The 14,185-nt window shown below is 49.1% G+C and overlaps 1 protein-coding gene across 10 annotated transcripts in view; it reads left to right on the forward strand.

Annotated features, from left to right (window-relative positions):
- The window catches only part of LOC146839543 (aldehyde dehydrogenase family 3 member B1-like), a 571,254-nt gene that overhangs the window by 283,325 nt on the left and 273,744 nt on the right, over positions 1-14,185 (forward strand). The window lies entirely within an intron of this gene.

Below are 14,185 nucleotides of genomic sequence, written 5' to 3' on the forward strand. Positions count from 1 at the left end.
GCCTTCTCGCACCCTTATCCCCCACCCACATTCCCGTTGTCCGTGCCTTCTCGCCCATTTCCGCCCCCCTTCCACCTCCCCCGCCCGCGTTCCTGTTGTCTGTGCCTACCCCCGCTCTCCCTCCCGTTGTCCGTGATGACTACCATTTGCAAATCAATAGATCTCGCATAAATGCGAGTCCTATTGCATTGCAAATGCTTGTTTTAACAAGTTATCCCTCGTTATCGCTTGGGCGACTGCTCCCCCTGCCGACGAATCTAACAGCCACCAAGCTGAGTCCGGCCGGCAGTGGGAGCCAAAAGATGGAGTGAGGCTGAGCTCCGGCGGCTGCAAAGGCGGGAGGGTAGGCGGCAGATTTAAAGGTCCTTTTAAGTGCAAGCGAAGGCTGGTAGAGAGCACAGGAAGAACCTCAGCCCCAGCTGTAATGGAGACCACAGGGTAAGAAACACAATGCTTCCTGTTCACCTGCAGGTTATAAGCGACGCTCGCCAATTCTCCGGCGCAGCCGGTGTTTGCACAGTCTCTTTGTTCTAACCTTCCAAACACCTGCGTCTCTTTCTCCCCAGCTCCTCATCACGGCATAATGGCTAGGATGCATCAATGTCTGTCTCTAGCATTCTTCACCCCACCAACCTCTCAGGTGCGTCCCTGCTCACCTATACCACTCCCTCCTACACTTCAGTGTCTCTCTTCCCCTGCACCGTCTCCCTGTATCTCGTTATCGCCCTCATCAACCCCGTTTGCCTTGTTTCCATGTCCGCAGTGATTGTTTCTGCCCCATGACACCTCCAGGCGCTGTTTTTTTTATCTATAATAGTATAATTAGTTTTCACAAATCCACCACCATCTGGTTTCCCCAACTGCTGCTTGCCTTTTTTCCTTTAACTGAAATGGACTCCCTCCCCCGCGATACCTCTCCCACTTTTCAGCTGTCCGTTTTTTTCCCTCTCTTTGCCATAAAGGTAGAAGTCGAGAGCTGGTTATTATTCGTACTGATCAAAATTACATGTACCTTACATTCTCTGGCAGACCTATAGTCCCAAGCCTACAATTCCGTTTGTGCAACGCCAAATCCTCGGACTCAGCTCGATAAAGTTCCTCGCTTCACTTATCTGACATTACTCAGTCGAAGTTTACCTTGGGGCTGTAGATTCCACAAACACCGTCTACGGGGATGAAGAATTTACGGCCTGTCGCCTTTCTCCCAGCCCTATGTAAGATCATGGATCATGTTATGGCTGGCTACGAGGGTTGAGAATTTTGAACTCCATGACTAGACACAGTTTGACTTCAGAGTGGGTCAAAGCACACAGTCTGCATTAGTGATCGCTCTTGAATCCCTTTGCTCCACCTGGGATCGAGCTACCCCATGCGAGTCTCTTGATGCTTGACCTCTCCGCTGCCTTTGACATGATGGGCCCTCCATTGTAATCAACATATTTAAACGTAGTGGCCTTATGGGCTTTGCATTAGACTGGTTTATATCCTTTCCCTTGAATTAGACTGGTCTATCCCACTTTCCCTATTTCAGACTAAATAATGGCACATTATTTGTGGGTTGCTCCAAAGAACCTGTTGTCCCCTCCCGCATCCTTTTGATCAACGTTTATGTCAAAGTTCCTGAGGGAGTTGATTGTGAGTCTTGCTTTCAACTGGTGTCATTTTCAGATGATCCCCAGATCCTGCTTGAATTCCACAAATCTGTCTCAAACCCCATGGAACCCCTTAGGCGCTACTACCTTTGTGCAGTGCATAACTGGATGGTTTCCAACCTTCTTAAGCTGAACAGGGCTGAATATGAAATTATTTCAGTGAGAATACACAATAATTTGGAACCAAGTGCTTTGGCCCGCTTCGCTTGGCACTCCACTTGTCCCTGCCAACTGGTTTGATCATGTCCTGTTCTCCAACACCCAGGTTATAAAAAACCTGTATGTCCTATGTCCTGCTTCATGCTTCTAGGAACAATTCTCCCTTTCCTCCCTCTGAATAGCTGGAGTCCTCTAGTCCATGCTAATATATTCTCATGGCTTGACTATGATAATGTCTTTAATCTTGGCCTATTTAACTAACAAATTTTTAAACTGCTGAGGCTACGAAAGATAGCAATCTGCCTGGTGGCTGGCCCCAGTAAGGATGACAGTGCTGGGATCGTCCCATTCTTTCACTGGAACCAATGAAGAGTCTAATCCAATTTAAGGCCCTCTCAGTTATTCACAAACCAGCTACAAAAACGCTTTAAATCTGATATCTTCCCAGAATTGTCGCTGCATCCCAACAAGGTTGCTTAGACCTTGTGGTAAGTTACTCTTGCAAGTCCCTCGGTTTTGTGTACCCACACTGGATGGTGTTCTTCCAGTATTGTGGACCCTAAATTACAAAGCTGGGTGGCTTTTTAACTTCACAAAACAACTTCTCATTCACTATTTCAGAAAAAGGTTTAAACCTATCTCTATTCCTAATAGCGTGCCTTCCTTTCCTGTCTCCTTTGTTTGTTTATATTTTCCTATCCTTTTTTAATATTACCCTGCTTGCCCAGGCACGAAGATGTCCCCGAGTATATGCAGCAGTTTACAGATAAATAATTATAGTCCCCTATTTAGGGTTGGAAACAAACCATTTAAGAGCAACCAAACCTAGTTAAATATCACAGTTTGCTTCTCTGCACTGTAGGCAACCCTTAGGTGAATGATATACCCAATCCTTCTCTTTACCTGTGATTTATAAGATTCGGATGGTAGCCAGTACACACAAAGAACAGAAGTGAACTTTCTGATGATTAGTGTAAACGGGGCAAAGGCAGGTGTCATTCTTCCTGTATTTTTCAAGCATTAGGTCTGTAGGTAGGTTCTTGCAGATTCCATGTCTATTGCCGAAAAAGAACAGACCTGGGTAGCCTACTTTATAAAGCAAGGAACTAACAGTCATCAGTTTTCTGTGCATCTTACCCCAGTATTTTGCTGAACTCTGGCAGATTACCTTTCAGGGCGAAGCAGGCCCGTTTTGTAGGTTGGGCAAACCTCCACAGGGAGCCATTTGAGACTGGCTTCATGTAATTACATGTGCAGGATCCTTAGATCAGTTAGTGCCTGGAGGGTATCTTTTTACTTTGGGAACGCGCGTCAAAATGTCATTACCATAGTGTTTACAAGAGATGAGAAGGCAGAATCGTCTCATTAAACAGAAGACTGAAAGATTAGTTGCTGGTGGCAAATTTTATGAAAAACCTTAAGGCCTCTGGGAAGGGCAAGTCAGGCAGTCGAAGTTCAATTTACAATAGTACTGCATCACCTGTGATTTGGTGATGAGGATTTTACCCAGATACCGTAATAGATGCATGTCCTTGCCATAAAGATGGTAGAAGGTGCTCAGTTATCATGGACATTTCAAAAACTTTGTGCTAATGTTGAATGAAAATTATAGTGCCCCCTAGTCCAGAGAAAAGCAGAAACGTTGGCATGACAAGAGCCATTTCAGGACCTGGTCTTGAGGTGATAACATGACCTATAGTATGAAATCTGCCGTAATATTGAGGAGAATTGGCTGAGCAGAGACACCATCTTTCATGAAGTGTAGGTCGGTCATCATGAATTTGCATTAGTGCACAGATTGCATAGTGTGCTTGGTCTAAAATCTGATTGAGAGTCTTTCGCAGTGTGTCCCTGATACACCCGATAGAACCTCCTCTCGCATTTTTGCAGGTCCCAGCATGAAGTTCACAAACCCTTTCTTCAAAGCTCACTTCAGGACATTTCAAGGCCACATCAGACACTTCACTTCACTTTACTGCCTTTCCTGGATTTGAAACTCCAGTGAACAATTTAGGGCCTCACAAATGTCCACTGCCTCAGAGCTTACTTGGGCTCCAGCCATTAGGGAGACCCGGTTGGTCCCAAGTCTGCCAGCTACGATGCTTGGCTGGTGGTGGCTTGCAACCTAAACCTGTGCACATGGCTCAAAGGGGGCTGCATACTGGAAACACCATCTGGGCAGGATGCCGCGTAAGGAGAATTTACCACGAGGCAGAGGAGCAGAGTGAAGAGTTAAATGTGCTGTGCCTACAGCACTCCTTCTGCAGAATTGGGCTCGTAAGCTGTCTGAACATGCTCCAGGGAACAACTTTCCCTATCTGTATGTATAAGCTACATTTTGACAATACGTGTCATACAAGCGAATAAGCAGAACAGACATATAATATGATATAAAGATATCAAATGTAAACAGCTCGTAAAAAACATGACATAAAATACACACAAGTTTATCTTCATACAGACAGTGGCTTTACAGTGTGCAAGCAGTTGAGTGATCATCAGACCACAATTCATCGTCCAGTTTCCACATGAGACACTCTCTGCCAGTGTTAGTACAAACTAGAACTTAAGATTTAGTCCGACATGCCTGTCTTAAAAGTGTCCGCCTGTCATAATAGGAGTAAAAACAGTTCATTTTCATTTTAAACATGCATTATTACAGTACGAAGTTAAAAAAACATTTACTTCGTGCAGTAAACTGCTTGTGCAGCGCCGCTGCTGGTGGGCATATTTCCATATCCACCTGTCGGAGCCATTGAGAGAAACATGAAACGCAGAGGTCCAAGTCAACTTAGACGTTGTCTATGTCACCTGCTCAATACTTCTACTCAAGGAAATGACACAGAGTGCAGTGAAGGCTCACTGATGAGTTTGATTCCATCTGTCTCCAGCATTTATGAGATTTCATGGAGTATTCCAAACAAGAACCCCTACAAAAAAATCCCACTGTTGGAATAGAGAATATATGGCGCATATGACCATATGTTGTATAAATCATTTGACCACTTTAAATATAAAAAAACAACTTGGCTTCATTGAAATGAGCGAGAGTAATTTCTTGACTACAGAATAAGAGCAGCAGGAAGGAGTTGTACAGGATTGATCAAGACCACAAATTAATTTCCTGTGTCTTTTTCCTTTTTGGAGGGGGAGGGGGCTCTGAAAGAGGCTGTTTTGGGCTTGTGTGGGCTTCTTTTGTAGAGTTATCTTATGTTACTTTTGGCTGAATGGTGTTGCATGGTTTCATTGTTTCTACTGCTGAGCCTGAAATGGGTATTTGTACTAAATTGAAGTCAGTGGAGTACTGCAGCACTTCATTTTTGGAATTTTCCTTTTAAAACATAGACGTGCCACCCCATGATTGCCAGCTTGGCGGTGAAAAAGCAGGGATGAATGCTCATTGTGGTGGTGTTGTCTTATGAGAGGTGATGAGTGTCCAGGTTCTGGCGGTCAATGATTTTTGTGATACACAACCAAATTTCTTCTTATTAAGGTTGACCTAGAGGGAGAGGTGTGTTGACGTTGAAGCTAATGTGTAACACGTTGGCTGCTAAGCCTTTTCCCCCTAGAAAACTAAGCCCTCGTTTGGCTATTTGGGGTAGTTCGCGCTTCAGCCTCCAAAGCTTTTTTTCCAAACAAAGTATCCAAGCCAAATTGTGAATTTTTTTTCTAACATCCAGGATATTCCAAAGGTACCCAAGGTTTTTGGATTCCCCTGGAGGGTACTGAGAAAATAGGCAAAATATGGTAACGAAGTCCAAGTGTCCAGACGATTGAAGAGCGACATAGTTTCATGGTTGAGTCTTGTCCCAGGACAAAACTGAGGACCCAGCAACAGGGGAGCCCTTAAATGCCTTAAGGAAAGGCTTAGGATGACTCGGGGGTCCCTCCCAGAGGAGGGGCTGGACAAAGGGAAGAATACTCCCATGTTTTTGTCCAGTTTCATTCCAGAGCGAAGCCAAAGGCTCCCTGAACTGGTTCCAACTGGAGTATTCAAGGAGGAAACCAAATGTACCCTTCAAAGCAGTCTGGTGGCACTGGTAAGTGCCACAACCCCAGCCGAAATACACTAAGTCCTGTCTGAGAGGTTGTCACACCTCCCTGTGACAGAAAACCTATTGTTCTACCTTCTCCTGCTCAGCTGAGCAGCAGGAGGGCAGAATCGTGTCTCTGGTCGGCAGCAGCACTAATTTGCTTTCAGTTCCCCTGAGGAGCCGCCCAATGCATGGGATCATACTTCCAACACTGGAATCGGTGTTGGGGTATGATTCCAACATGTTTGATAACGAATATGACTGGGTTCGGTGTAGCCACTATATAGTTAGCCATCTCGTAATGACTGATGTCCACTATATGTATTAAAATTGCTGATCGCACTTACAAAGCCTGCAGGGTCATCCTCACACTTACAACCAAGCACCCTGGCCTCAGGACTGAAGAGCCTTCCACAGGGATGACATAGGTTTTAAGTGCAGTTACATCAGATATAAGGAAACATATATTTGTTGTGAGAGGTTTAAGCCCCAACTCGCCCAGGCTGCAATGACAGGCATGTAGCCACAGTTTAAGTGGACTCTAATGGGTGGCACAATACATGCTGCAGCCCATGGTAGACCCCTGGTGTACGTATGCCCTCGGTACCAAAGTACTTACCATGTCAATTTAGGGGAGAAAGCTCAGTTGCTGGGTTCCTGATTAGCAGGATCCTAGCAGACTTGGTCAAAAACACACTGATTCCAAGCCAAAAGTGAAGGTATCCATGAAAGCAGACCAGAAAGTAGGATCTGCTTTCATGCATACTTTTGCTTTTGAAGTATTCTTGTGTATTGTGTTGATATGTCTGGGTAGGAGATATACCAATGTGATAGTGATATTGCGTTGAAATAAATAGACTTATTTTTGCTAAACTCTGTGTGGTTTCTTTTCATCTAACTTGCACTACGGATTAAATTGGTAAAACAAGCTGCTTAACGCTCCTTCAGAATAAGCCTGAAGGCTTCTCACTACAGCTACCACTTTGAGAGCTTTCTATGGTCATCAAAGAACACTAAAATTGCCTTAAGGGTTTCCTGAATTTATACAAGGTGCATCACTTGAAAAAGTGTGTACCATATACTAAGCCAGCCTCCTACAGTTGTGGAAATTGATTTTCACTCGCATGGTGGATCAAACACGAAGTGAGTCACTGATTAACTCCTTCCCGACTCTTATTCCTTTTCTGATCATCAAAAGAGTCACAAAGTAAAATAAATTAATACAACATGGACATAGCCTCATGTCCTGTATATTAGGGGCATCCCTCTTGCTAGTTCATCTAATTATGTAACTATGTAGTCTTGTTCTAATCTATATTGAGATGTGGATTTAGGATAGCTCTGCCCACGTAATCATGGTACTGGTAGTGCACTATCTCAAATTGCATTAGGGCCTTGCAGGCTATTGAACTTATGCCATGGGATACCCTTGACCCTGCCACCAGGCAGGTCGCTCCCCTCACCGCCACACAGCCCCCTGTGTGCCCGCTGCTACTGCCGTTAACAATTAGGTTTGAGCAACCGTTTTGATTTGTGACTGCTCTGTATATTTCTTGCTTCTGCTGCCTTGCCCCCTTTTTGCTTGTGTCTCCTCTGTGCCCCATTTTCCTCCTGTCCCCTGTTTTGCCTGTGACCCATTGCCTTCAGTGACCCCCACCCGCTCCCCCCTCCGTGGTTCCCGCCGCCGCGTCCCCTGCGGTCCCACCCACCTGCACTTCCATTCGCCACCCCGCTCCCGCCTCCCAGCTGCTCCTCCCTCCCACACCCCTCATATGGAGGCCGCGCAGCGGTAGAGAGAGCGACCCTTGACCCAGCCACCAGGCAGGCCGCTCGCCTCACCGCCACACAGCCCCCTGTGTGCCCACTGCTGCTGCCGTTAACAATTAGGTTTGTGCCACCGTTTTGATTTGTGACTGCTCTGTATATTTCTTGCTTCTGCTGCCTTGCCCCATTTTTGCTTGTGTCTCCTCTGTGCCCCATTTTTCTCCTGTCCCCCGTTTTGCCTGTGTCCCATTGCCTTCTGTGACCCCCACCCGCTCCCCCCTCCGTGGTTCCCGCCGCTGCGTCCCCGGCCACCTGCACTCCCATTCGCCACCCCGCTGCCGCCTCCCAGCTGCTCCTCCCTCCCACACCCACGCAGCGGTAGAGAGAGCACCCTTGACCCGGCCACCAGGCAGGCCGCTCCCCTCCCCTCACCGCCACACAGCCCCCTGTGTGCCCGCTGCTGTTGCCGTTAACAAATAGGTTTGTGCCACCGTTTTGATTTATGACTGCTCTGTATATTTCTTCCTTCTGTTGCCTTGCTCCCTTTTTGCTTGTGTCTCCTCTGTGCCCCATTTATCTCCAGTCCCCCGTTTTGCCTGTGTCCCATTGCCTTCTGTGACCAACACCCGCTCCCCCCTCTGTGGTTCCGGCCGCTGCGTCCCCTGCGGCTCCACCCACCTGCACTCCCATTCGCCACCCTGCTCCCGCCTCCCAGCTGCTCCTCTCTCCCACACCCCTCATATGGAGGCCGCGCAGCGGTAGAGAGAGCGACCCTTGACCCTGCCACCAGGCAGGCCGGTCCCCTCACCGCCACACAGCCCCCTGTGTGCCCGCTGCTGCTGCCGTTAACAATTAGGTTTGTGCCACCGTTTTGATTTACGACTGCTCTGTATATTTCTTGCTTCTGCTGCCTTGCCCCTTTTTGCTTGTGTCTCCTCTGTGCCCCATTTTTCTCCTGTTCCCCGTTTTGCCTGTGTCCCATTGCCTTCTGTGACACCCACCCGCTCCCCCCTCTGTGGTTCCTGGCGCTGCGTCCCCTGCAGCCCCGCCCACCTGCACTCCCATTCGCCACCCTGCTCTCACCTCCCAGCTGCTCCTCCCTCCCACACCCCTCATATGGAGGCCGCCAAAGGCGCACCTAAGAGGCAAGCCCGTCCGCGCCCAGGGCCAGGACCCCTGGCCCCCACGAACCCCACGACACCCGCCTCCGCTACGGCTCCAGCACCCTCCACGCACTCAACCCCGGACGTTCACGCACCTGCTGCCTGGCCGCCCCGAAGCGCACTCAAGGACCCTTCTCCTGCCGGAACTGCAGCTTCACCAGCATCCGACCTGCCAACCCACCCACCAAAGACCCTAACTTCCTCAGACGCATCCTGCTCAACACCCGCTCCGCCCGCAAACACACCATCGAACTCTGGGACCTACTCGACACCAACGCCCCAGACATCGCCTTCCTGACGGCGAACTGGCTGAACCCCTCCTCGGCACCCGACATCGCCATAGCCATCCCGGAAGGCTACAAGATCACCCGCAAGGACCGCACCAACGGAGTTGGAGGAGGAATTGCCATTGTCCACAGAAACACTCAAAATCTCGACAGACTCCGATGACACCCTCAGCACCGCTGAACACCTGCACTTCCAGATACACACCGACCCCAACGCCACCCTCAGAGGCACCCTCATCTACAGACCCCCCGGACCCCGACCGCAGTTCAGCGACTCCATCGCCGACTTCATCAGCACACAAGCCCTCGTCTCCACAGACTACATCCTCCTCGGGGACCTGAACTTCCACCTCGAGAACAACAACGACTCCAACTCCGCCACCTTGATTGACAACCTCGCCAACATCGGACTCAGACAACTCGTCACAACACCCTCCCACTCCGCCGGCCACACAATGGACCCCATCTTCTCAGCAAGCTCCCACGTCTTCTTCAACCGCAACACCGAACTCCACTGGACCGACCACCGCTTCATCCACTTCACCTTCCGGAAGCCCACCACACACCACCGTACCCAGCAGATGCCTCGCCGCAGCTGGAGCAAGGTCACCGAGGACCAGCTAACCACCGCCCTCGCCCAGAGCCGACCCGCAGACCCGACACCGCAGCCAGCAACCTCAGACAATGGATCGACGACTGCGCCAATACCCTCGCCCCGCTCAAGAAACCCCCCAACACCCACACCAGCAAGAGAGCCAGCTGGTTCACCGAAGACCTCCAGGCCTCCAAGCAAACCTGCCGAAAACTCAGAAAAACCTGGATCCGTGAACAAACACTGGAAAGCTACACAGCCCACAAGAACGCCACCCGCAGACACCACCACCTCGTCAGATCCGCCAAAAGGACCTCCTTCAAAGACCACACACAACAGCAAAGAGCTCTTCAGCATCGTGAAGGAACTCTCCAACCCCAGCTCCAACACCAACGACATCCCACCATCACAAGACCTGTGTGACTCGCTGGCCACCTTCTTCCATCGCAAGATCGCAGACATCCATGACAGCTTCGACTCCGTCACCCCCCTGGCAACCGCCAAGACTTCTTCTCCCATGACAACCACCACCCGCACCAACCACCTGCTCGCCTGGACCAACATCACCGACAATAACACCATCAAGATCATGAACACCATCCACTCTGGATCCCCGGAAGACCCCTACCCACACCACATCTTCAACAAAGCCAGCAGCACCATCGCACCCCATCTCCGGAAAACCATCAACATCTCCTTCGAGAAAGCGACCTTCCCGGAGAGCTGGAAGCACGCAGAGATCAACGCCCTACTCAAGAAACCCAAGGCGGACCCCAAGGACCTCAAGAACTTCCGATCCATCTCCCTGCTCCCGTTCCCATCGAAGGTCATCGAAAAGGCCGTCAACAAACAACTGACCAGCTTCCTCAAAGAGAACAACATCCTGGACCCGTCCCAGTCCGGGTTCCGCAGCAACCACAGCACCGAAACTGTCCTCATCGCCGCCACCAATGACATCAGGACCCTGCTTGACAATGGAGAATTCACGGCCCTCATCCTCCTGGACCTGTCAGCCGCCTTCGACGCGGTCTGCCACCGCACACTAAGAACACGCCTCCACGACGCCGGAATCCAAGAGAATGCCTTGGACTGGACCACCTCTTTTCTCTCCGGCAGAACTCAGAGCGTCCGCCTCCCCCCTTCCGCTCCAAAGCCACCGAGATCATCTGCGGCGTACCCCAAGGCTCATCCCTCAGCCCAACGTTGTTCAACGTCTACATGGCACCGCTCGCCCACGTTGCACGACGGCACGACCTCAACGTCATCTCTTACGCCGACGACACCCAGCTGATCCTCTCCCTCAACAAAGACCCCCACATCGCCAAAACCAACCTCCACAAAGGAATGAAGGCCGTCGCCGACTGGATGAGAAACAGCCGACTGAAGCTGTACTCGGACAAGACGGAGGTCCTCATCCTCGCACCCACCCCTTCGGCCTGGGACGACTCCTGGTGGCCGACCGCTCTATGAGCACCCCCTACACCCACCGACCACGCACACAACCTAGGGGTCATCCTCGACTCCACCCTCTCCTTGACGAAGCAGGTCAACGCCATCTCCTCCTCCTGCTTCAACACCCTCCGCATGCTTCGCAGGATCTTCAAGTGGATCCCCACCGAAACCAGAAGGACGGTCACCCAAGCCCTCGTCAGCAGCAGACTGGACTACGGCAACGTACTCTACGCAGGAGCCCCAGCCAAACTCCTGAAACGGCTCCAACGCATCCAGAACGCCTCTGCACGCCTGATCCTCGACATCCCTCGCCGCATCCACCTCACACCCCACCTTAGAGACCTGCACTGGCTCCCCATCAACAAGAGGATAACCTTCAAGCTCCTCACCCACGCACACAAGGCACTCCACAATACCGGACCAGTGTATCTCAACAGCCGACTTAACCTCTACACCCCCAGCCGCCAGCTCTGTTTCGCAGACCGCGCCCTTAACACCGTCCCCCACATTCGAAGAGTGACCGCCGGCGGCAGATCATTCTCCCACCTTGCCGCCAAGACATGGAACACCCTCCCCATCCGCCTATGGCAGACCGAAGACCTTCTGACCTTCAGAAAACTTCTCAAGACCTTGCTCTTCGAACAGTAGCAGCTTCCCCCCCCACCCCCAGCGCCTTGAGACCCTCACGGGTATGTAGTGCGCTTTATAAATGCTATGATTGATTGATTGATCATTTAGATCAACCTCATGGCTGCAGGTCTGATAGACCCATCTCTGTTCCGCTTTTATAGAAATCTTTTAATGTCCCTGATGCTACAGGGATTGTGGGTCTGTCTAGTACTGTCCAATATATGTAGTCAACTCTATGGTTCATTTCAGCAAAGTGTGTTGCGAGAGATGTCATGTTTGTTTTGCAACTTACATTACTTTTATGTTCCAATATTCTGATCTTCACATTCGGTGTTGTCATCCCTATGTACCCTATGTAAATGAGGTTACATGGGCACCGGATCAGATAAATCACTTTATCCGATTTGCAGTTGGTGTGTTTGTTTTGAATCCAAAGGTAGCTCAGAACCACATCCACTAATTTAGAGTTTTTCGTTGATGAGCAGATGCCACATGACCCACACGCAGTGTGGCCTACCACTGGCGGAAGATACCACATCCTGGGTTCGGGTATGGGACCACGTTGTTGTGGTCTAGTGTGTACCAGCATATCTCTGATGCTTGCACTCTTTTTAAAAGAGAACTTGGGCATTGTCAAGTTTAAGCCAGCGGAATGGAGAATCCGCCAGTTCCTTGTGACAATCCTTTTCACCTGATTAGATGCTGTGCTGAATGTCGTAACACAAATTGTACTGTTGATGTTTGCTTTCTCTCTGTTCTCCAAGAGGGCATCCCTGTTGTAATTTCGGGCTCTTCATTGTGCCTGATGAATGACTCGATGTGGGTAGTCCTTTTCTTGCAGTTTCTTGCAAAGCTTCTGTGATTCCATCTTAAAGTCGCCCGCATTGGTGCAATTCCCGAAGAGACGCAAAAACTGTCCAAAAGGGAGGTTTTCACAAAGGGATTTAGGCCGAAAACTGTTGAAAGACAACAGATTATTCCTATCTGTTGGCTTATGATATACTTGGGTAATTAGTCTGCCCTCTTTGGCCATAGCTTCCAAGCCTAGGAATGACAGTGAAGTAGTAGTGACCGAGGAGGTAAAATATAGGAAGTGATTCCTACTGTTTAGTCAGAACAGAAATTCATCAATGCAGTTGCGATCTCCTATCCATGCTAAGAGTACATTGTCAATAAATTGTCGCCAAAGTTTCATATGCCCTGTCCAGGGTTTGTCGGGTCCGTAAATTAATCTCCTTTCAAATTCACAGACATACAAGCATGCTAGACTTGGTGCGAATGCACTACCCATGTTCTACTAACCAGAGAAGAGTCTTTACCAGCAAACAGGACACTTCGGTCCAGCGGCATCTCTAAGCCCCCAAGAGGCAATACAGACTATACATTGAATGAGCAAAACAATTACTTAACGATAATTTCTTGGAATGTGGCCGGTCTTCAGAAATTGATTAAAAACGATCCGGCCCTAGATTATCTTTAAAGCAGCGATATAATCTGCCTCCAGGAGACATGGGCAATGTCTACTACAGCTCTTTCCGGGTACTTTGAAGTCAACGTCCCGGCTTCAAGACGTAACATTTTTGGGCGGCCAATGGGCGGCCTCTCTGTTTACATCAAGCATTCTCGATGGTTGGAAGTAATTACACTTGCACCTCCTTCACCTGGAATTCAAGTATTACTTATTAGTGGAATAAAAAATCACTATAGATCATTTCGAATGATATTATTCAACTGTTATGTCAATCCAGCTTTGCATCAGAGAAACCAAGCACTTGATGATCAGGCAGCCATCATTGGAGCTTTCCTCGTCAAATAGCCTTATCATAATCCACTTATAGTCGGGGACTTTAATAATAGATCACTTGACAAGACAGGAAAAGAAAACAATCTAAAGAGTTCGCCGCATTACAAACTTTATTCGACGCCTGTTCTATATCATCCGCTCATAAACTCAAGAAAGCAAAGGATCAGACATGGGCCCGCTTCCAACATACAGGAACATCTCTACAATTGATTATCTATTTATCGGCAGTACACTAGCATTACATCTGAATGACTTTGATATTGACAATCGAATAGAGAGTGACCACAGGTCCCTTAGAGCATCTTTCAGTTTCTCCACTGCTGTATTTTGTAAATTCATACCTATAGGCGAATCAACGGGGGAAGAATGCGATAAAGTCCAGCGCAGGATAAAATGGACCGCCAATCTCGGTACAAAATTGTCCGCATGGATAACTAAAAATGAACAATTAAAAACTGCTTTTAGTCCACAAGCTCTCTTAGACTACTGGCCCACTCTCCTGATGGACCTGCATCGGGCGCTGGGGGGAACACCAGATGCTCAACAGAAACAGGGGCCAAATAATCCAAACCAGCACCCAAATAAGGAAAAGCCGGAAAGCAAATGGAAGCGCCAATATACCCCAAATGCAAGTCGAGGGGGAAAAGC

This window comes from Triturus cristatus, chromosome 4_1 (genome assembly GCF_964204655.1).
Source record: "Triturus cristatus chromosome 4_1, aTriCri1.1, whole genome shotgun sequence".
Classification (NCBI taxonomy): Eukaryota; Metazoa; Chordata; class Amphibia; order Caudata; family Salamandridae; genus Triturus; species Triturus cristatus.